The sequence below is a fragment of the Linepithema humile genome, chromosome 5 (assembly GCF_040581485.1).
Source record: "Linepithema humile isolate Giens D197 chromosome 5, Lhum_UNIL_v1.0, whole genome shotgun sequence".
Lineage (NCBI taxonomy): Eukaryota > Metazoa > Arthropoda > Insecta > Hymenoptera > Formicidae > Linepithema > Linepithema humile.
The window spans coordinates 1,862,686-1,886,722 of NC_090132.1; the positions used below are offsets into that span (position 1 = coordinate 1,862,686).

Here is a 24,037-nt window from a genome sequence, read left to right on the forward strand (position 1 = left end):
TTATACTTCATGACGATTGCATAAACCGGATATAACGCACGCGTGATTATTAGCACGCTCATATCGTTCGCAGCATTAACGAAACGAGAAATATGAATTTTGATTGAAACAGAAATCAACGCGAAGAAAAATATCACTATTTATCACACACGATGAAACGAATAATTTTTTCAACATTAATCCTATGCTCATGATACATTCGTAGTATGAACTTAATCGGAGTTAGTGTCGATAAATATTTCGCGATTGAAATCTGATAATGATTTTCTCCGTTTACGGTGGGATACTTGATAATTCCATGTTGCATGTCTAATTTATTCCTTCGAGGCAACTGCGACGGTAGATACTCGATCACGAGTCGCGTATAATCTTTCGCGAGTGAGCGCTGAAAGATTAACGCCTCCAGACAATTGCATTTTCTGATTTTGTACATCAATCTCTATCCGTCGTATATGTGAGCGAGGAACACCGTAGGAGAGACACTTAGGAACGCGATCGACACCCATTTGTCGAGGTCGTATCAATCTCTCCCCATGTTGAGAGACGCACGTGTCGTCGTCACGGCACGTCAAGGACGGGTTGATTGGCATACTGGGACGCTACCGGTATTGGAATACTGGAATATCGACCGGCGACGTACGCGCCAATCGTTAGAAGCCCGGTGGGCGAGGAGGGGAGGAAGGGGGGGGGGGGGCGGTCGGTTAACTTTTCCCTGCGGTTTTGCGGTAGACCGTCGAACGGGGCTATTTTCGACGACGTACACTTTGTTCCTTTGTGTTGCGTACGTGCTGCTCTGGTTAAAACGGTGAGAGAAGGTCAGTTAATGTGCATTCCAGCGGAAATGAAGGAAAGGAGTTAAATGTTGTGGAGCGGCGAGAGAATTATTTAAATGAAAATAATTATGAATTTAATTATGAATGAGAATTATATGACGTTTCATTTAATTGTAAGCAATATCTTACATCTTGATATTGCGTAGTGAGATTTATCGGGTGCTTTATTCTTCGTATCGCACTCATCACGCCGAGATAGACAGAATGATTACGATCTTTGACGGGTCATTGGGATCATTTCTTACGATTCAGGCTTGTATAATAAATGTTTAACTTAAACGTGATGATTTTAATTTATTGTTAGCTTACGATTGATTATCGCTCGCTTGCGATATGCGAAGACAATATCCGATTCACTTGGAGAATTGCGTTTCGATTTGCGATTACTTAACGCCTTGCGCAATTGCGGAATGAAAAGGAGGCCCGTGACACATTGACTCCTAGGACGCGATCGCGGCAACAGGATGTAAGATACGCGCGGTATTCCTTCGCGACGCGGCGGCGATTCTCGATTATTGAGTCACGTGCTGCATGGTAGCGCGTCGCGAACGCCTGGCGTGTCTTTGGGAAGAAGTACAAGGATGATACGTGATGCGCTTCGCACGACGAGCGGTTAATCTCGTGGGAAGTTTTATTATTCCGTGTGCCATTTATAACTTCACAATGTATCTCTGTGAAAGAGACACGTGTGTCAGTGAAACCAGCTGAAGATCGTAATCATCCCGTGTATCTCGGCCTGTCGATCGAAGCAATCTCGTTTTCAGTAATATTATCGTGTTACTTCGTGTGCTACTTATCGTTACAATGCAATGTGAGAGAATGAACGAATGTATCAACGAAATCTAAAATCTAATCGTAGAATCTAATTTCGTTTAACTGGATAATGCTCGTCATTTCTTGTAATTTGTCATCTTTGAAAATCTCTCTATTTTCGCGGAAAATTATCATTTTTGCAGAATTTTAATAATAATGTAGCAGCAAAATTATTTCAAGAATGATTAAATTATTATTATTAATGACTGTACACTCTAAAAAGTGAATTGGAAAAAACGTTTAGATTTAAAACGTTTTTCCCAAAACAAGCGTTCAATAATGAAAAATGTTTCAGATTTAAACATTTTAGTGTTTTAAATCTAAATACCCTGGTGTTTAAAATATTGAAAACGCTCAAAAGTGTTTACTGTTTTTCTTCAAACGGAAAAAAGTGTTTTACTATGATAGTTAAACGTTTACTTTCTTCACACACCGAAAAACAAAACACCTTATTGAAATTAAACGTTTATTAAAGTAAAACATTTTTTTTCAAGACGTTATATTCTGATGAATTGTGAAGTGCATTGAGAGGCGTTGCTAAGGACGACCAGAATTAAAGTTTGAAGATTTTATCATTATGACATAATAGTAAAATTTTTTGATAAAGAGGGAAAATTAGCAGATTTTATTTGTACCGATAATATTATAAAAATGAAAGTTGAAAATCCAACTGCTGCCAAATCCATTCTTTGTTTGTTGAGATGTTATTATGCGTGGGACTCCCATTATCCAACAAATTACAAGACGGTGCTGGATTTCTTTGATAAAGTATTGTTGAACAAAATCATACACAATAATCAAAAGCTTTCCAAGTTTTGGACCTTATGTGTTGTTTGTAAACTTAATAAATTAAATAAAAAAATTAAATTAATTAAATAAATTAAATAAAACGGTTTTTGGCGTTTTATTTTAAAACTTTACAAAATAAACACTTTAAAATTCGGAAAAGTGTTTTATTCGAAAACATCTTTATATGTTTCAGAATAAAACATTTTTCAAAACTAAACACTTTTTAACGTTTTACATGTCCGTTTAAAAATTAAACATTTTTGAGCGTTTCAAAAGTGAAGACAAGAAATAAAACACTTTAATGTTTTAAATTTAAACACTTTCTTTTATGAGTGTATTTGCTTGAATTTTAATGATCAAAGTTATTGATTTATTATTTTACTTATTATTTCTATTTTTATTTTTCTGTAATGGATAAATTTATCAACTAAATCTCTTGCAAATTATTTTCATTAAACCTGCTGATTTATGTTGATTGAAACATTCCTATGTTTGAGCAGTGTTTTCTATTTTTTTTTTCTGTTTCTGTGTGAAACTTTATTATCTCGTGTTTTCATTTATCTACATAATGAATCGCATAAATAAAAGACGTATATCAAAGAAAGTGGATCTCTCGAAGATCGCAATTATTGAATCTTTTTAAAATCTCTTGATCAAGATAATTGATCAATTTTGAGTTGCTTTTTCCATTTTTGGGTGTCCCGTGTAACCGGAGAAGGCAACGCGATCGTAAAAATGCGTAGGCACGCATACACTCTCGCGCGCGGCGTGCAGTTGTTGACGTCAGGAAGGTCTCACCTCGTCAAGGTCCTTCGAGGTATGCCGCACGGCTGCGCATTATGCAGCGGTTGCAGGTATTTTTATGCAAATCCACTTACCATTGTGTCGTGCCGCCGCGCCGCGTCCGTCCTTTCCGCTCGCGGCAAAAAATCATTTGCCGACCGTAACCTAATCGACCGTAACTTAAACGAACATCATCGTTACACCGTCTTGCGTGAATGTTTCCGCGAATTTAAGGCGCGTTGCGCAACGACACCTCATTCACCACGCGTGTCTACGGCTAAATACGCTACCGTGCATATGCGAACGCATGTGCTATCACGCACAAGTGCATAGTTACGTGCAAGATTCATAGCTATGTAAAAGCTAGGATTGTTTGCGCAAGAGAAAGTATTCACGGTGTTTCTCGCTTTACATACTTGCTGCTTTCCCAAAATCTATCACGTCATTACATTGAAGTTGTAAAGTGCGGAAGTCACGTTCAGCTCTATCTTCCTGCGGCAGCAACATTTGAAAACTTCATATGAAACCGAGGTTACGCGATTTTACACAACAATGTTTTTAAATTAGTCGTTTTCTTCGTATTCCGTGTATTCTTTCAATCAACTTGGTTCTTAGTTTTTCGCATGTTCGCATTCTGTTTTTGTGTCAAATTTTTCTTTATGTGTTTTGCGTTTCGTAGAAATCACCGGTATTCCGTAACATTGTCTTACCGCTGCAATGTTTCCTTGGTAACATCCGCTATGCTTATATTCTTATGCAAATATCCGTTGCATTATCCAGAGTCGATGACTTATTTTGCCTCACAATGAAGCGACGAGCAAGTTGCTTTAAACATTTATTCAGCCTTGATGATTTTCTGCCTGTGAAATTTATCGCATTGACCTATGCACGCACGTGCGTCAATCGCCGCTAAGATCAGAATCTAGTATGTCGCGAAGAAGTAGAATCGTGAATCAGGCGTGGCATCAGGCCACCGCAGCGGTGATCCATTTTTCCTTTCGCGTCAATCGCACGTTCTTCGCCTCGGGAGAGTTTCTCGTCGAAATCATAAATCCTCGCCGCACGAGCTATTATGTTTGCGCGATTGTAGGCAATTAACGCTGACTTATTAACTTCTCCGCTAAAAGGGCGTATACAATGATTGCGATGTTCTGCCTCTCCAATTCATACGAAGGAATACAACACGCCGCTTTTGTTTCTCGCTCTTTTTCTTTCTCTCTCTCTCTCTTTGGGAAATTGGTCGGTCGTGTACTTAATTGAAACATGGTCACGAAGCAAGATTCGCTACATTTCTTCAGCCGTATTCTCTTGATACGCGCGTTCGTGAAATACGACATCAGGAAGTGGAACGGGCGTGCGTGCGGCGAGAGAGCGAGCGGCCGCATATGACGCCGACCGAATGATTAAGTGACTCATTTATGAATTGTTAGGCGACGCCCAGCGAAATACGATAAATAAAATACCATTTGTCTCACTCAACTCTCGGAGTCGGTTACTGACCTGTAAAAAAATATCACACAGTAATGTTGTATAGCGTTTTATTGCAATCGATCACGAAATAAAGAAGAATTTCAATTATACAATATTTCAATATTACAAGATTGTTAAAAACTTTTAAAAATTAAACTTGACATTTAAAAATTACAAAATATTGGATTTTGTGGTTGATTGATTTACACAGATTTCATATACTTAGGTTATAATCAACAGATATACGAATATGCCTCTAATTTATTCTTATAATTATTATGAAATATTCTTTTTACTTTTTTTATTATAATAATTATTGCTTATTTTATGAAATATTTTTATCTTTATTAAAATTTTTAATAAATCGAAGAAACTCGGACTGTAGATTATTTAACGTGTTTTGTAACATTTATATTAGCGTGTCTGTACTTAACAAAATTGCTTACGACTGGCTTCCGTGGTGTCGGTATGCGTAATCAAAAATACCTTCGAGATGTTTAAGTCTCTCGACCTTGTGATTGCAATTGAAAATAGAGCGCGGTGTAGAATTTTCAATAAGATACATGTGTCATCGAGAAGGCGTGCCTACCGATGAAATCAGCATCATTAAAATTAATATCACAAATCATTAATATTGCACCTTGAATACCAACTCAGAATCTTACTTTTTTTTCCATTTCTGAGGAACTGCCTCAAGCTTCTGCAAATTAACGAATAAATGGACTCTCTCTTTCCCGAGAGGAAATCCGAGTGAGAGTTTAGCGCAACTATGCGGCTGTTCATCCGGGGATAAGTGCGCCCGCATTGTATTTTTATATCGCGGCGCGCGCGATGCAATGCGTGTAAATCGAAGTAATAATAACATAATAACAGCGGGATTGATGGCGTGGATAACCTTTGTTATCGATCTACAGCCGATTCGAGCCGAGTGAGTAATTGCTACGGGCATTTGCCTACCTCTCCGTATTCAGTTTCGCGGGAACGTGAAACGGGAAAATGTGATACGTTAATGCCACGATCGTGCGGAATGTTGAATAATGTCTACGTGCGAAAGCGGCCGGCCGTACGGATTATCGGCATTTACGAAAACTCGCCTGTGTGATTATCCGCATGTCCGGGAGCGGCTCTCTTTCTTATGCGCGAGCAGCAACGATCGGAAATGTCGGAGGGAGGTTCGATCAGAATGCGGTTAATTTCTCCCGCCGAATTAATTACATTTCCCGAGAGTTCGCAAATTTCAGGACACGCACATCGATCACACAAACTTCAGTCGAAATTGATTAAGGAGAAATCGCTTTATTGAAACCACTATATTCTTGGATTTATGACGCGGTGTCAAAGGCAAATTTGTAGCCCGTTTAAAAAACATGTATTTCCATCGATCATCAATTTCCATAATACGAAAAAATATGGGATGATATAAAAATAAAATTTTTTTGCTCAGAATGATACATTGTTTTTAAAAACTTTTATATAGATTAGATAGTTTGTATATTTTCTGCAAATAGGGAAGTTATTGTAAATTTTACATCATTGTGATTAGGCAAAGAAGTATTCTTGGCAATTCGTACGTAATAGTAATTAAAAGTTTGTTTGTTAGAATTTCGAAGCGTTTTAAAAATTAAATCTGACACAGAGTTTAATTTGCATTGCCCTTAAAAATTTGCTAAAATTTTTGTAACTAGAAATTATGAGCAAAAAATGACGTTTTGTTGTTTGTATCACGACGTAATCACTCACTTCTTACTTATAAACGTGTACATCCTGGGGACTTGCGTATCATACTAGATCCGTCGCGGATATCTCCTTTCACCGCGGCGAGCTAAGGAGCATAATAGGATGACTAACGGCACGACAGCAGGCGCTTCATCGTTGCGAAAACTGCTCGCGAGATTTATCGTGCCGCCGCGGATACGGTGCTGGCGCAGGCACGTGCTCACGTAGATAAGCTCGATACTCCCGATCCTGGAAGCGCGTTTTTTTTTTCCTCGATCAGTCTCGATCGAAATTACTCTCGCGGAAACTGTAATACCCACCACGCCTCGCTTACCACGTGCCTTACCACGTCGCCGATGAATTACGACTCGGCGAGTTTCCTCTTTCCTTGCGCGCTTGTGTCCGCGCGTCGAGAGATTGCAATTTTGCACGTGGCAGATGAGTATCTGATCTCTCGTTTTCTAACACATTTGTGCTACATGATACGCGAATGATACTGTGATACGAGGCATACTCGTGTGAAAATCGTTATTTACATTATTACAGTTTTGCATGGAATGTTTACTTAAATTGCATCGAATTGTCATCAGATCGCAACATTATTCCACTGTGAATTTTGCCGTAAATAAAGGAGGGACTTTAAATCAAAATGTAAATAAACCATTAAAGATTTCTTTATACCGCACCGTTGGCAACACGCATCTGTACAAGTATACATTTCCGCGAGAGTGATAGACGGATAAAAGATGCCGCGAGATAAAGAGTTCATCCTGATAAAGATGGTTGACAGGCTGGCTGGCGGTTGGATGGGTGGTGCGTAAATCCGCGAGCGCGGCACCGTTAGAGGAGCGTTCGATTATCTCGGTCGATCGCGAGCTCGGTATGCCACTTCATTTATTTCGTATTTATCGTTTTCGTTGCGCATCCGCGTTCCCGTTGCACCAGTATTCTGCGATTTTATTATTTATGCAAACTCCTACGTGAATCATTCTGACTTCAAAATTTTAATGCACGTATGATTTTCTTAATAAATTTCGCGCGATTTTAATCGCTAAATATTTTATCTACTTTTACCGAAAGATGTGGCACGAACTCTACAATAAATATGTCGGGATTAAAATTAATAATTGGCTATTATAACTTGTGTTCTAGAACGCAAGATTTTTTAAATGCCGAGTTCTTATTACTGCAGACTCTCTTAGGTATCTCGCATAGCTGCATCTTGGGTGGTCTTTTCTTCTTCGATGAGCCGCGCGAATTCTTTCGCGTGAACACGTCTTCTATTTCTAACAATATAAAAGTATTAAATTGATGCAAAAAAATTTACAACGAAACGTTTTCGTACATTTTATCACTGTCACGCTGATGGCGATCGCGTAATTTCTTGATTGTCATGTCTTGGAATACGGTATATATAGTCTTATCTCTTAAGAATCTTAGATCTTATCACACATACGTTAGGTGAAAAGGTCTTGACGTAAATTTAACCGTTTTAACGGGAAAAGGAGGCGTAGAAATTATAACGACTTAGAGTCATCGTTATTCCGTTGAGATATTTAGAATTTTATTTTTCAATTATTTTGATAGATCGACAGTAATTATTGATTGATATCTGCAAAATTTCTTCAACGCTTTTGCTGGATAATCAATTTATTATATTATTACTTTTAATAACATCACTCATAATATAATACATCACTTTATGATAATTTCTCCGTAATTTAACGAACCATTTTTATAATTTCTCTATAATATAACGCGCAACTCTATAATAGTAATATTTTGATAGCAATTTCTCTTCTCAATCTAGTATAAACGCCTACGTAGTTTTCGATCATTGCCGTCGATGACATCACTCGAAAGCTCGGGGGAACCGGCTTATATTTCTGCGAGATCAATCGATTTCGCAAGGGCGTTGACATCGATTTCAGATCCTCGTTTGATCGGATTTGAGACCACAGCTCAGTCGCTGGAAAAAGTAGGTAGACAAGACATTGATCGCGGTAATGATGGCTAACCGAGCCAAAATCTCATGCTAATTGCGCGTTTTCCTCCGATTCAATTGCGCGCGGTGATACATGCGCGTGAGTGCATTTGGAAAATCGATACGTGACAGCGAAATAAGTTCGATCTCGAGAGAATAGAAGATTTATGCGAAAAATACGTACAGTAAATAAATTAGCGTCGCAATGTCATTCTGTCTACACGTTGGAATGCTCTATCTAAACTATCGGCGACACGATATGTCGTCGTCACCGCGTTCTCAAATGCACCATTTTAACACATTGCAACTTACATTGCTCGTGCTGCAGACTTGACATCATTTAGAAATATATACTTTTGAAGATATCTTTCTCAAAAGTATTCTATTTATTATCCAGTTTAGGTTTAAATTTCGCCAAAAGTCCAGGATTGCACTGAATCAATCTTTTTGTAGAGAGCAAGTCGGAACAATGGCTCTTTCCGAGTGAGACAACCGCGGAACGAAATTATGATAATTATGTTAATCTGCAATCCGCGAGCTGACGCACTGTGAAGTTCAGCAAACGCCTGTCTCTACTTTCACCATTATCGTAACGGTATCCTCCGGTATCCTAATTCACCTCCGCGCGTCCCACCAACTCATTCGCCGTATCGAGTTCGCTCTATATTCGCTTTATAATCGCTATGTGTATAATGTTACTTCGCTTGCGCATGTGGGCGCATAGTCGCCCTCCGCGATAACACTATTATCAAACGTATGCAATGATAATTCCATTTAACGGTTAAATAATAAAAACCCAATATAAAGTTTCTTGCATTTTTAAATGTATGTAGCAATCTATTTAATAATCTAGAAATCTATTACACAAAAGAGAGAAGTAATTAAATGTCAATTAAATAAAAAATTTATAAAATATATTGATTATTACGAGACAATTTAATATAATAATTTATCTAATAACGCATAGTTTTTTTGTAGCAATTTTTTTGTTTAATTTTTAGAAGCATTGAAAGATTTTTTTATATTGAAAAATTATTAGTCTTAAATTTTCGTCAGCTGTCAAAACTTTCAGTAAATTTACACAATAATGCTACGTTATTCTACACGTAGCTGTGCAAGCCGCTGTAATTTATGTTTTATTAATTGCGTGACGTTTCACGCGTGTCTGTCAAAAATCACTAATTACTTGCACCGTTAATTCTGAAGTCTGTAAAATATGGTTCTGCAAGAAAAAAAATTAATTTGTGTTGTTTACATTAATTTTTATCGAGTTCCATTGACAGCGCGGTAGATAAACAACGGGGAATAATTCATACAGTTTATTTTAACATCGATCAAAATCTTTCCTGAAATCGCGAACAAAATGAAAATTGAAAGCGATTAAATGCCTCTCACAAGAGGAAAACGTTCGAAAGTGCCGATATAACTGTTAAACACATCCATCCGACTCATATAATCATATATGCTCGTTAGACCAATTATTTCGTAATTGCAAGATTATACTCTCTAATTCCAATTTCATCGCCACTTTTCTCCTATAAATATTCCAGCCTGCCGGGATGGACCTTAATTATTCCTCCACGGCCATCAATGTTACTGTAATGCAACATTCTCCCTCAATTATCTCGCGCATTTTGTATTCCGCGCAGGCAGGCAGCAGCACATTCATGATGCCGCTGCCGACAAAATGAAAATAATAGAAATACTTTACGAACTGCAACATTGGAGACGTAGTTGCCAAATGTCGCGATTTCGAAGGCGACTCGCTGCGTGCATACTCGCTACGTCTATGTTTCCGGTTTTATTCATCGTAAACGAAACGAGTCTGTTTGGCAAGGCGTCGACGTGCGATTTATTCGGCAAAATAGCAAACGACTTGACGCGAAGCATTGAAATCTTCGTGGAAGTGTTTAGCACTTTTGCGATTCGACAAACAACTTGTGTGGTCGTTGCTCGTAAATTCTGACGATCTCGTAAATTCTCTTTCTTTTTACACCGATTAATTTATCCACTTCTCTTCCATTCTTTTTAACGAAAAAGAAATAATTCGATCGGGCGTCAAAATTAAATTCAGTGTTTAAGATGCGCAATCTACGGTTAATTTAAATAATAATTATGCAGAGAGAAGAATTGTGTTCGTTATAAAACGAAACGGTCGGATATTGATGCTCGAGAACGTATTCGCAACACTTCGCGAGGCTTCGAAGTTTATATTCACGCGCATCACAAATCAGGATTCCAGCGCCATTTTCGGAGCGTATACGCGTATCTTTATACGTATTACGAAAGAGAATGCCGTCGGGGATATTAGTCATCGGCAGAATTTTAATGAGTGCCGACCAATTAAGTCAACGTCGTGAAACCGTCGTGTATGCAGACCGCGCCGGCATGGACGACCGAGATAATTAATTGTGTACACCGACGACAATTATACAGACGCGTGTCAGATACGCACGTGTGCAGTGCGCTTTGCGAGAGAATTCCCGAGGGGGAGAAAATTCCGCGACCCATCCGCGAAATCCGTGTTAGTGGGTAATCATAATTAACATTCGCGAAATGGACTTCTCGCGTCGATTTATACGCACTTCATCATCGGATCTTGTCGCGGGGCGCAATTCTCTGAACTCGCCGCTGCGACTACAGACGGAATGTTCGTTATACGTTGTGCGATACAGTATTACTTTCACGCAGGGACCTCCCTTTTATCCGTCAAATCGCAAAACAAATGAAGGTTGGCCATCACGGGCATTCCGTGTCAGTGGGTTAATTATTCGCACATGTGACTGATTATGTTGGCGCATGCGTGAAATATATGGGCGTCTTTGTCTCTTTTTTTTTTTTAATAAAAATTATAAGTAAGCAGGAAGTACAAAGGATACGCTGCGTTTAAGAGTGGACAATGACGTTCAATAATTTACGATATTACATGTATAATTCGCAGGAGTAGCGTCAACCTCGCGCAAATTCCCGTACTTTTCATTTTACGCTCGTGTAGGCTCGATAGGCTTTCTCTTTCTTCGTATGCGCTGGTTGAGATCATATCACGTTGTTGCACTAAGTAGATATCATAATATTAAGATAAGCGTTAAATGTTACATTACATTATATTCAATGCGACTATTTATGTGAAGTGAAAGTGTTTACAAGATGAATTAAAATTAAATCAATAATAATAAGTTTCATTAACAGATTTAAATTTCATATGAAGTTATCGAGAGAATCTTGGTTTGAAGATTAGTTTCAAGGTGCAAATTCCGTGACTCGTGAGTCAAATATTCTGAAATTGTTTCCAATATTTGCAAGCGTGAGACAGAACTTAGCATAACGTTTGTTAGTGTTTTATTAAGTATCGCAAGGGAAACATGAATATTGAAACGCACCTGAATACACAAACGGACAGTTTAGTCTCGGTTAAACTCTTTCAAAGTTAATAATATGTTACTATCAAGGATTACCGATTATCCCTCACGGCACTGCTGACGAAATAGGACGTAAGCGGGACACATATACAAAATGCCCTTCATCCTTCTTTAACGCATAAAATTTGCATGTCTTAACGAGTTCCCAAATTCCATGCACGCGACGTCAGTCGTTCGCTCTCTAACGCTGTCTTGCGTGAAGCTCGCCGAAACTTTTTCACGCTTGTCCATTCCTCCGATCGGCAAATATTTGTACGGCGTCGACTCTTACCTCGCGCTACTCGTGATGATTGCCTCGGCCGCGAGCATTCGTGAACACAAGCCAGTCGTGAAGAAAGTATCTGGAAACGAAGACAAGGCCGCGCGATAAGTTTCTGGTTTGGCTTTATCGGCGGGAAGCATCTACCGCTACGATTCTTTTTAATTTCCATTTCACGGCTAACTTTATCATCTCAATGCCGAAGTACCGGCCTCGCTTGAAGATCCTTCATTGTAATCAGTGACAAGATCTAGTGCGATAATAATCGCGAGAAATACATGCACACAATAAACGTTCGACATTTTCTTTTTTTTCTTTTTTTACTGCGTCGTCGTCGAGAAATCGTAAGGTCGTTAACCCACCGGCTGCAGCGTGCTCCGGCCTGCAGCATACTGTGCGTGACATTAAGTAGCTGCTTTACGCTTGTCTAGAAAGCAGATAGAAATTTATTGCGACTTCAAGAAGATACCGGCGGCTTTTGCATCGCAGCTGCGTGAGCTGTTACGAAGTAACAATATCACAGCCGGCCGGCTAAACGGAAGATTTCATCGTACATTTGTCCAATTTTCCACTGCCAGTGTCATTACATTTCTTAATCGATTTTCTCTCAACAACGGCTTCACTTGAGATACATACCATTATGCAAGAGTTACGTAAGATCAGAACTAGGAATTCTAGGCTAGCTAAGAATTGGATGAAGGATCCTGCGAATAAGTCGCGAAAATCAATTAATATATCTGTGTAACAAGTAATTTTTAGTAATTCGTAGTAGATTGATACTTTAAAGTTGGTAAATTAAGGAAGGCAATTGCTAATATGACTCATAATTGTCAACACAGTAAAAAGTACAATCCCAGATAAAACTAACAACTCAAGATTGCGCGTCTTTCGAAATTCACGTACACACACACACAATTCCGATTAGCAGTTTACCTCGCGATTATTCGGTAAATATATTGAGCTTTTATGACGCACTCACCGCGCAACCTTCATGTCGGTATGGTTTTGCGATGGATTAATGTGTTAGTTAATATTTCATTCAAGGTGATTTGTGAGGTCGGACTGCTCGTACGTGTCGTTCCCGTTATCATATTAGGATTGTGCGGGATTTTGTCGGGATGTGCGGATCGACCTGAAAAATCAAACTAATCCGTTATTGCGGCGGCGCAAAACCCTCCTCTTTTCCTCGCCGGCAAAAGTCGCGACCGTTAAATCGACGCACGCACGCACGTGAAACCACCCACGCGAATCGTCCTTGCCGCCGGCGCATTCGTCTCGCCTTTTTCAGACAGGATCATCCTGGTGACCTAGAGAATCAAGGCGCGGAGGCGTGCCTTTTTTTACTGTTATCCTCTGAACAATTAATGCAGCTCGTTGAAACTTATCGCTTTAGCTCCGCTGCACATGTCACGCCTCTATTTATTATAATCTAGGCGATATATGCGATTATTGTCTTGCTAATTTTTTCCGACCGCGCAATCGGAACGAGAAGAATGCCAATCTTCTCCCAGAACGCTTCCGCGCTCGATTGAAAGTTCCCTTCTTCTTTCTGTAATGTTATTATTGCAATTGTTGTGCAACGTTTGATCGTCCTTTTATTCATATGCTGAAATAAGAAAACAGATTTTTTAACTATACATGAAGAGGATAGGAAAAGAGAATATTATAGAAACTTGAAAAAGTGCAATTTTTTAAATCAAATTAAATCAATTTTGGAAGAATTGGTCTTAAATAAATTAATTTATAAATTTGTTACGTTAATTTTAAGTTAAAAGTATAATTATACTTAAAATTACATGGTATTTTTATATATTAATAAGTCGAAACCTTAATACTTTCTATTCTTAGCGATTTCTCTGTACTGGGATTCGTTTATTTCCGTGTGGTGAGAAATGAAAGATCTTTACGAATTATCGGCTACGCGAAAAATCTATTTTCAATCGTTTACGGGCAACGCGCCGTAGCGCAACGTGTGGTTACGCGTCCCGGAATGACGTTTCCAGGAAATTCGCTCTCGACGTTGGAGATCAGTGGCCCCCCCGGCCATTAGGTCAGGCAAATTTAGACGCGCGCCGTGCACACGCTGTGCACACGCCGTGCCGCACGTCTGTTTTCGACTGCATAACCGCGGAAGGTTCACGCGAGCGTCGAAAATACGCCATCAGCATGGACAATGGCGGTTTCTGGGCAGGACTTGAAGCAATCAAACAACACTTGATTCGGGATAAATAGAGGCTCGAGCGATTTCGCAACGCGCGTTTCTCTCGAATGTAACGCTAGCCAGGAAACTTCACGCTGTCGCGCCGAGTTGTTGATAATAAACGGCTGAGTCGCGTAACGTGTATCCGCACGGCGGATGAATTCGCCATTAATAACACAGACAATCCGCCGTCGCTCGACTATCTGAATTTACGGATAATCAAATGCGAGCTGTCGCACTTACATGCGCGTTTATCCGTGCGATAAGTGAATATTTGCTTCGCCGATCTTACGGCGCTGAGGCTGCGAAGTTATGGCTCGCTAATCACATGGGAAAATTTACCTTTCGATGAAGAAATGCATTCGGTCGTTAATATCCGGAGGATGGAGTAATTTGCCGCTGCCGCCGTAGAGGGAAACGAAAGAATAAAAGAAAACGTTTCGATTATCCGCGTCGTTTATGAATCACGCGGCCATGGATGTGCGCGAGCCGAGACGTAAACGGAACTCTTCGCCAAACCGGGCCACGTTGAAATCGTCGTCGCGAGGATAATCACCGCCTTCGCAGCTGAGTGTTGTTCGCGCCGCTAATCTCGCGACTACCACTAGCGCTAGAAGACACGGCGTTATAATCTGCAGGGGGCAGAATTCTTGCCTGTAGGGCTGTTGCGTCCTTAGGAACGAGGTCAGAGCTTGTAGCTAGTTAGAACTCATCACAATCACAGCTATTATGGAAATTGTGTGTAGAAATGATGAGAATATAATACACATTGTTCTGAGGAATGTTCTCATTGGCATCCGCTAAATAGTTTGAAATGAATGTGTCTAATGAAGATTTGACTCGATTTTTGTATCTGCTATAATATGAATTAAGTTCTACAATTAACGACGATTTTTTATCTCGAGTAAAAAGGAATTTTAATCGTAGTTAATATTTAATGTCCAATTTCCAAATATTCTTCACTTTTTTATTCGCTTTTGAAATAGAAGTTGTTTAATGTTTTGAAAATCAATTTTTAATGTTTGAAGTTTTTTAATCGATATTATACGATATTAAAATGAGAATTTTTCGTATTAATTCTAAGATAATTAATTAAATATGTTGAAGATAGTATTTTCAACACTTTTTTCTTGTATTTTTGCTGTATTTTAATAACCGACATATGTTCGCAATGTGAAAGCTTCCTACGTCCCTGCGTTCACGACTAGATCACGTAAAGCGTAAACAGTGTCATTAAGAGCTTTAGCCTCGAAACTTAACTAGCGGAAATTCCGTTGAATCCGCGCTTCCTGTCGCTCATTTTGCAGGTCACAGCTTTCTACCCAGAAGAATAAAGATTGCTTTATTATCGTCATAGCGAGGTTTTCGCATGTTGGCTAGTGCGATAGTACAGGAGAAACTCATCCGGATTAGTATAGTTTCGATAATGTCTTGGACTTACAAATAATAATATCGGAACCTTGGCATGTGTTATCACACGTTAAACGATACATTAAATAAGGTAACAAGACGATAGTCGTTATGTGACTCCGTAAATACATTTTGCTTATTATATTTTGCTTTATAGGAGGAAACATTTAATGAAAATTTAAATAATGGAACACACTTTCAGTAGACGTACTTTGTCTAATTTGTATAGACATTTTTTAAGATTCTATAAATCTTGATATATAGATTTTTAATGGGGAATCCTTAATTTAATTGAATCCTTAATTTCATGGGGTTTTAGTTCCGCAGATTTTTTTACTGAATTGTAGAACCACGCCGATTCTTGGAACTTATTCTAGAATCCTATATGTCCTTTTTGCTTTTATAGATCGTTGATTCTACAGATGTTTTTTTTTTTTTTTTTAAGATTGCCACAGTATTTTTCTTTAGGAATGCCATAGACTTCTGATTCTATCTTCGCTATAAATCCTTGATTCTAAGAAATCTTCGTTCTACCTTTCGTTTTGCATGATGGTTCGTTTCGTAAATCCTTGAATTTTGTCATGCGATCTTCGCATATGTGTAATATCACTTGACATACTTAGTCTTCATAATTATTCTCGCTGTGATAGATAAATGTGTCTACCTTATTCGAAAAATTTAATACCGAAAAAGGTTGAGAAAGGATTTATGTGTATAGTATTATTTTTATCTCGCATTTGATCCTTTTGATCTTTGATCTTAGAATAATTTTCGATCACTGATCGAATTATCATTCGAAACGCAGAATTCCTTGTTCTTGGAAACTCTCGCGTACAACAATTTCAGTTGGGACGACACTTTTGAGAATCACGAATGTTTAATGCAACGCGCGCGACTGAGTCGCTTGCGCGCGCTGAATGGCGATTTTTCATTCACACTCGTTCTCACGAATTGGCGCACACCATCGTTTTCCAAGCAAAGGGATTCATCGTTACCGTCCACGACACATAGTCGCGTTCAGTCGGCCGGTCAGTCGCGATTCGTTCCGATTCTTAAGCGAAAGGTGCATGGTTCGGCGAATTTGTTCGGTTGCTCTAGTATGGGCGAGGCTTGGAACCTACACACATACACACACGCACGTAAATACTTTTTGCTACTCTCTTAAACACATTGACGGTAGCTTTTAAACTTCACGCTGGTCGCACATGGAGGTGCAGCGGGCATATGTATCGGTCGTTTTCAAAGATGCACTGTTCTTTACTTAAAGGAACATTAAGTTACCTAATCGATCTGCGTTATAAAATTTATAAAATTATTATAGAATTAATTTTAATTGACTGATTAATTTTAACAAATATTTAATTTAATTTTCTTTCTAAATTGTATCTTAAAATCGATTGGTTCGATTATTTTTAGAACTATAGTTTACAAGTACTTTTTATCGCTATTTATTTATTTAGGAAATTTTGACATTCGCCTGGGAAATAGTATGATTGTATTATTATTCTAGCAATTTTGCCTAACAAGTAACAATTGCTGATGCATATCTTATTTGCTTTCACCTTTCTTTTGTGTCAAAAAAATGTTGATGCTCGGTCTGCATTTCACTTTCATATTGTGCATAATGTGCCAAATGTAAAGCGTGGCGACGCCCCATTACAAACTTTATCAGTGCGTGAAGTTATAAACACATTTCATCACTGCAAAATAGAATTTTCGTAAGATCTTTACGTCAGCAGCACAACGATATTTTGAAGCGACCTATATTTCGTAGACGTTAACTATATGCATATGTGTATGGTTATACTGTGCAGTCCATGCCACCTCAGAGTGAAGCTATATATAGTTACTGAGAATGGCCTTCGTTCTCTTGGTTACATGACAATCACGGCTCTCAAACTGCTAAAGCCTATTAATTGTTTTTTGGCAAACTCGCCTGATTCCGTACATTTGCTTGCCAAACTTAATAGAATAAATTACGTTAACAAGTAAGTAAATGAAAGGTCGATATGTTATTATAATCAAAATTTAGTAACATTTACGAAAATTTTGTTAAAAATAGTATTAGATATGTTTGGAAATTTATTAGTAAAATAAAATTTATTTTACAAATCATCTACTATTACATTTTGATTACATTCTGATACATATTTCTTTTGATAAAATAAGATTTTAATTTTGCGTTTCTTGTTTTTTTAGGCGTAAAATTACTTAAATACATAATTATAAATTTTGTAGAATGTTAAAATTTTTTTCATATGTTTTGCGATAACATTATATTTGTTTAAAAATTTTTAATGCAATCTAACTGCAAATGATTCCTAAAATTTCTCTCATGATTGGGAGCCTCTGTTTGAACTGTTACAAAGCAAGTGTTACTATCTCGACGAAGGCAGCAATATACAGTAGCGAAATATCTTGAGAGAAGTGGACTCTATCAGTCAAACAATGTTTATGAAATAATGTCGGACACACACTCGAGTCGAGTAATCATCTGCTGTGATCATTCTATTCTAATTCTCCTTCGGCTGAATGAGTAATCACTCAGAGATGTGATTTACTAAAGTGACAAATTTGACTTTAGTGACGAGCAACAATGGTTAAATAAGTAGTTGTGTTAGCGGCAGAGACTTGTGCTATAAACACATAATAAATATCGAGTGAAGCTCTCTTTTATAACTCTTTTATAAGCGTGTAAAGAAATAATATTCAATTTCTTGTTAGTTTATTTAGTTTATTTATAGTTTATTTTCTTAAACGCTTTATATAGTTTACAGATTAAAAAATACAAAAGTCACTTTTAAAACTAAAATTTTGTTTTATATATTCTTGAATTCATGGTTTGGAAATTGCAAGTCTAATTATGAACTTACAATTCTGTGATTTCTGGGATTTCTTATTTCACGGATCTTTAACCTCATTCTTGTCCAATTATCCAAAGTTTAGTCTCTCTAACCGTTGTTACAGAGATAAACGATGGGCTTGATGCATACGCTTCTATTATCTGAATCTCTCTTTTAGAGAATTATCTTGGCGTCGTGACAAATGAAGTTTCGCGGTATATAACATTATTCCACTTGCACCGATCTTCCGCTAAGAGGAAATTCAACATGCGCACACATGCATACAGAGAAAAGTGTATCACGAAGATTTCCGTCACTTGCAACATCTGTCTGCATTTCAGGGCGATTAGTAATCTCTCCGAGCATTGTCTCAACGGAGCAAATTTTCTGCAGTTTATTTGCTAGTGAAATTAATCGTAATAGCTATTCAACTCCTCCTTTCGACGCCAGTGACAGATTCACCAATAAACAATCTAGCGATGGTGTAAGGCTCGAATTTCTAAGAGATCTATTTTAAGATATTTGTTTTTAAAAAATTTTCAATTTTTATCAAATATTTGTAAATACGCATTAATATAAATAAGAATCTTTGCTTTTCTTCGAAGTATTATAAAATTCAACCACGTACTGTATTTTAAATTACGTTGAAAGAATTTAGAATTCTTTTAAATTTGTGTGTCTCTTTTTTATTAAAGGAAAAACTATTAAAGTAAAATGCTCACTGTTATCGCATAGAAACTAGTTTCACAGTGAAGAAGATCGTCTTATAGGCGCTGTAGGGCCTTTAAGCGTTAGGAGCTCTAAATCCACTACTGCTCATCCACGTGAGAGAGCCCGCTCTCTTCCGCCTCGGCAAAATGCCCTGGCCTGTGATCGATGTAACGACGCTCATTGTCTCGTAATGAGGCTGGGAGGGACAGGATGCCTGTGCATGCACATTTCGTTTCGAGCGAGGTACTACACGCACACGCACATACTTGACTATTTAACACAGATAGATATTCATCACGCGAGCGAGGAAACAACGGACAAATCCGCTTGATTGGTTTACATATGTGCGTACATATATTCGCAAGAATTGCGCAGACGTGCGAACGTGCGTGTTCGCGTATTCGCGATTGTTACATCGATCGGGCGACTACGGTCGATTATGTCCCGTCCGTATACGCGCGATTTACGCTTTGTACATCATACACGCGGCGCATCGATCACCATTGCATTGCGGGAAAAGTGCAACGACATCAACAGGTGATTCACCAGACAATGGACATGTTGAATAACGGATTTGCGGATAGATAAGATTGACACGCCGCGCAATTTTCTTTCAAGCGTATCCCCGATTCGAAGCGCGAACCTTGCAGAACTTTTCAATGCGCGAGGAAAGCCTTGCGAAATGTGCACGTCGGTTAATAAGAATGCAAGTGCAGCGCCGTTGTTTCGCTGCGGGCGAAATCACTCGACTGAATAATTGGGCGACGAGGCGATGACCTGTCGAGATGAAAGTAAATTCTGGGAGCCGATCTCACAATCAAAGTCATTTCCGGCCAACCGGAGGGCCAAATGAGCCGCATCGTCGTTCGGCGCATCTTGATCATTAGTCACCTTTCTCTTAGATACTCGAACGGAATCTTTTCACCGAGAATACCGGTAGTTCTGTCGCCCCGTCTCAGATTTACCTTTAAAAACCGGTGAAAGCGCCGACTACGACACACCCGACGGTTATTGTTTTATTTTGCCGTAACTACTGACCTTTAAACGACGCACGCATTCGTAATGAAGCAAATTATTTAGCCGAGTCTGTTCAAAACTTGTCGAGCAAAATATACATACGAATAACAGATATAAATATTTTTTTTTTTTTTTTTTTTTTTTTTTTTTTTTAATGAACAATACACATTTCGTATTCTTTTCAATTAGTGCGCTAATATAATTGCAATTTGAAACTCTGAACATTCCTGAACAAACAATATTAATTATCTTAATTTATTTTTGAGATCTTAAGAAGCGAGTACAGGCACTCATTCTGAACAATTTATAACATCCGTCATTCTCTTGATCTTCGGTCGCGAAAGGAAAGCAGTCGGCGAGAATAGAACAGAGTCAAGAGAGCCAACCTCGAAAGAAGGTTGCTGCGTAAAAAAAGCAGCAAAGCAGAGGAGGAAGAAAGAAAGAGGGGTAAAAATCGCGTGTGTCGGAATGAAGGAGAGACGTAGACCGGTATAATTATGCAATTTAGATTCAGCTTTACAATTCCGGTTTGGCTTTATTAAAAGCGAGAGTGAGAAGGGGAGGGAGGGGAAGGGTGAGTACGCATTCTCCTCTCCCCAATCGAGAGTACCTGCATACACACACATATATATATATGCATTTTTTTAGGGGGAGAGATAATGTATTCTCCGAAATAAATGCAACATCGGTGAATCTCGCGCGGACATTACTTCTCGAAAAGTTGCCATGAATCTTCTCGGCGATGCGGATTATATTCGCTGAATTCAGTGATCTCGCGTTGCGTCGTGTTTTCACGAGCAATCATTTTTGCGCTCGTGCGCTAAATCATGCTGCATGAAACGCCCGTACGAACTTAATAATCTGAATTATGCGAACGATGAAACGATGAATCTTGCCAATTTGCGCAGATTGGCAAAGCCGCTTATTAATTATGTTAATATTTCGAAACAAATGCATTTTTATATCACCAAACCAAAACCAAGGAATGTGTAACAACTTGAAGACATAAAAAAAAATAATAGAATACGAAGAATAAAAAAGTGGTGAAATATTGATGTCGTTTCAGATGAAAATTAAAAGAACAATTGCATTGTCTATAAATAAAGGCGCGTGAAAAAACGGTATATTGAAATATACCTATCGATAGCGAGATAATTATCAAGTATAATGCTGTGCAAATACTGTACAATTAAATTGAATGAAACGCAAGTCACGGATAACTAGATAACCCTGCAGTCATATAAGAAAATACATAATTTCCTTCCGGTGCAAATGCGAAATCATACAACTGCTGATGCACGAAATCGATGACTCATCATTGTTATATCGTTTTAACGAGTTTAATGCTGTGTCGGAGTTACGGATGACTAACACTTTCATCAATCTCGTGGGAATCATTAGTGACTGGCAATTATATAGAATATTTTAGACCCGTTGAATAACATGTATTTCAACGATGAATTTTGTATTTTGCATAATTTCTTCCTTGGTGACAATTGTTGAAAGAAAATTTGTCCTGAACCGTAATGTACAAAAAATCGCTTTTGTATTTTTGTATCTTTATAATTAAAACACTGATAATTATTAGGAAATAGAGAAATCGTACAATTTTGATATGCTAATAGGAATAATTTTACGATGTATTAATTAATAGATGCTTATAATTATTCTTCTTTTGTGCAAACATAAACTTATACGATATTCTCGCGCAGCGTATTAAATGTGCAGACCACTGAACCTTGAAAGGATAACACGTATGCGAAAATGGGGATTAGAAAATTACGCTGAAGTCCGTTACAACGGCGGCGTGACGACGCAATTAATAATACGGCGCTTTTAACGGCGACCTGCTTCGCGTTATTATATCGATCTCGACCGGAAAGAATGCACTCATTTCCATAGATTTGTATGCAAATTGGGAAATTCCGCCGAATTCTTGAATTGGTTACATCGTATTGGAAAAGAAGAAATAGACGAAAAGAAAGCGTAATTTGATTAACGGTATATTTAAGCGTGAGCCTACTTATTGCCGGATTCCACTGAATCATAGCGATCGTATCGTCAATCCTGCGATCGTACCGTATCATCTTCCTTAATCCTCCTACCTTGCCCACTCACTCTCGGCACGAGTCGACGATTATTTGGATGTAAGAGGAACGTTTGTGTACACCCGGTTGTGAGCCCCGCGATTAGAAATATGTCGGCGTCCGATGTCGACGTGAACTATACTCCATACGCTATAAAGCACGATTAAATTGCATTGTCCGCGGGCCGTCGTGCCAGGGCAAGCGATAATCGCCATCGACGGCGTAAGGTTACCCGTGAGGTTGTAAACTAAGGCTTGGGTGGGTTGTAAGCAACGGTAATACGCGATTACATTCCCGTTTCCCACTGTGTTTGCCGATTAAGACGCTCCGACGCACCGGCCTCGCTCGTTTTAATTACAACGACGAAAAAAAAAAAAAAAAAAAAAGGTTTACACGGCTCATTAGCTAAGAATGCGAAAATGTGTTAACCCTTTCATTCCAAGTGTCACTTGCACTGTGTAACAGTCGTATAATCTCGCGGGGTGTTAAAACATATTATTGCAAATACTTAAAAATGTCGGGAAATATATGTAAGTTTTAAAGATCCGCGCACGAGACTTTTTGAAATGCCTCACGTTCTTATCATTATTTTCAGGATGCAAGATATCTTTCAAGCTACTTCTAAGATAGCAAAGATCGTCAACTGTTCAATTAGTTTCATTTTATTTGCATAATTTTTGCTTGTAATTTCGCAAAATTCGCATTTCTTATTTTAATTGGCGATACATTGTACATTTATACATGTGCAATAAAAATACGCGAGTATCTAGATATTTCAGTAATAATAAAATCTGCTTGAATAATTGCACGTGCGTTTACGAATACCCGAAAGAATTTCTTTGCATTTTAACGGGCGGTTTCGACTGACAACTCCTCCGCCTTTAGTTCATTAAAAATCGCAAATTTACTGTACAGGAGTGCAACTGTACTTGCATGCCGGAATTTTCGCGCGAATTATGATCGAACGATCACCGTATTATATTCATACGCAATGAGTATTCGGGCGGAGTGTGCGACTCCGGACCGCGAGAGGCCGCCGAAAAGGTCGACGTACGGTCTTGTCTGATGTAAACCTATGGGCTCTCGAAGTTTATCTGATTTCCCTTCGCGTCGCTGCACACATTGTCAGACCGTAAATATCTGGACCCGTTTTAATTATGCGCTGTTTTCGCGTTCCTTACCGTAGCAATCGAGATTTCGGGATTTAACCGGCTAAGGCTACTGTGCGAAGTTATGGATTTGCCAGCCGACATCCGATGCTTTTTACAAGGGAACCATTCTCTCTTTCTGTCCGGCCGTGTAATTAGGACATTCCGAGCTTTTCGTTGCTGAATGGACCGGTTTTCTTCCCACGAAGCGCCCCTTCCATTAATCTGTCCATTCCATTCCATTAAATCTGTACAGGATATCTAATTTCTCTTGAAGCATTTAATAAAACTCTTTTTTTGTACAGTACTTTTGTTATTTCTAGTCTATGATGACGATTAATTCTTTGTTGCGCAGTTAATAATTTTATTTTATTGTATTAATATATAAAAATGAAAATATAGTTATTTCTTTTACTAATCATATTTTCAATTACTAATTTATGACAATTGGAATATATTTTCGAGCAACTTAATTGATTGCAAGAGGTTGTATCAATTTTTACATAACCTAATGAAATAATATAATGCACAGAATTTTCTTCATGAATTATTCAT

General features: G+C 38.3%; 1 protein-coding gene and 1 long non-coding RNA gene across 4 annotated transcripts in view; one reads left to right on the plus strand and one right to left on the minus strand.

The window, feature by feature from the left end:
• LOC105675351 (rho GTPase-activating protein 20-like) overlaps window positions 1-24,037 on the plus strand; it is a 190,175-nt gene that overhangs the window by 17,267 nt on the left and 148,871 nt on the right. The gene's annotated exons all lie outside the window — the stretch shown is intronic.
• Window positions 11,051-14,954, minus strand: LOC137000017 (uncharacterized). Its single transcript, XR_010890335.1, has 2 exons — window positions 14,609-14,954; window positions 11,051-13,672 (listed from the first exon to the last, which is right to left on the minus strand). It is a non-coding gene; the product is annotated as an uncharacterized lncRNA (long non-coding RNA).